Source organism: Mus caroli, chromosome 1 (assembly GCF_900094665.2).
Source record: "Mus caroli chromosome 1, CAROLI_EIJ_v1.1, whole genome shotgun sequence".
Classification (NCBI taxonomy): Eukaryota; Metazoa; Chordata; class Mammalia; order Rodentia; family Muridae; genus Mus; species Mus caroli.
In genome coordinates this window covers 140428053-140428930 of record NC_034570.1, presented here as the reverse complement: position 1 = coordinate 140428930, position 878 = coordinate 140428053, and the positions used below count along the sequence as shown (strand labels likewise).

The 878-nt window shown below is 36.3% G+C and overlaps 1 non-coding gene across 1 annotated transcript; it reads left to right on the top strand.

The window, feature by feature from the left end:
* The first annotated feature begins 252 nt into the window (after positions 1-252).
* LOC115032388 lies at positions 253-358 on the top strand. The gene has a single exon (XR_003838066.1). It is a non-coding gene; the product is annotated as a U6 spliceosomal RNA (small nuclear RNA).
* The last annotated feature ends 520 nt before the right edge of the window (positions 359-878 follow it).

The window sequence follows — 878 nt, the reverse complement described above, 5'->3', positions numbered from 1 at the left end:
GCCTGATGCTGCAACTCTGAAGAGCTGTAGAATACATAGATCTGCATTTTGGAACACTTAATACTGCTTAATATCAGTAGATCACCTGATTAACACATGTTTACAAATTTCTGTTGCTCAGGACACCTAGGAATCAAGACTCAATAATTCCACAGTGAATGCAGTTATTAATGCATGTTGTTATTTTGAAAGCATGTGAAAAACATACAGAAACAGATAATGCCCTCTTCTTGTTGCCTTTTTAACTGTAATGTCCTCACTTTGGCAGCATGCATACTAAAATTGGATGGATACAAAGAAGATTATTGTGTCTCTGCATAAGGAGGGCATGTAAATTCATGAGGTATTTCATAATTTAAAAATGTATTGCACTCATACTGAGAAAATAATATTTTCTATATCTTTACAAGTGACAATCACGTGCTAATGTGACTTGTATACCTATTGGGCAGGATCCAACGTTTTAGACTTTAGCACTAAGTTAGCTATTAACACCCACATATTTGTTCTGTGTTGACTGTGCAAGGCAATGTTTGTCCTCCAAAATAAATAGACAATTTTTGCCCTACAAAAACACCATGTTTTTGACAGTAATGTTCTGGTATCCAATGCTAACTCTATGAACTGTTTTTTGTTTGGTTGGTTTTTGTTTTTGTTTGTTTGTTTGTTTTTCAAGACAGGGTTTCTCTGTATAGCCCTGGCTATCCTGGAACTCACTTTGTAGACTAGACTGGCCTGGAACTCAGAAATTCGCCTACCTCTGCCTCCTGAAAGGTGTGCGCCACCACACCTGGCTTCTATGAATTGTTTTTAAGTAGTATTTTATGTGTTATCTGACATTGCTCTGTTTCCTTAGCAACTTAAAAGACTCTACATTT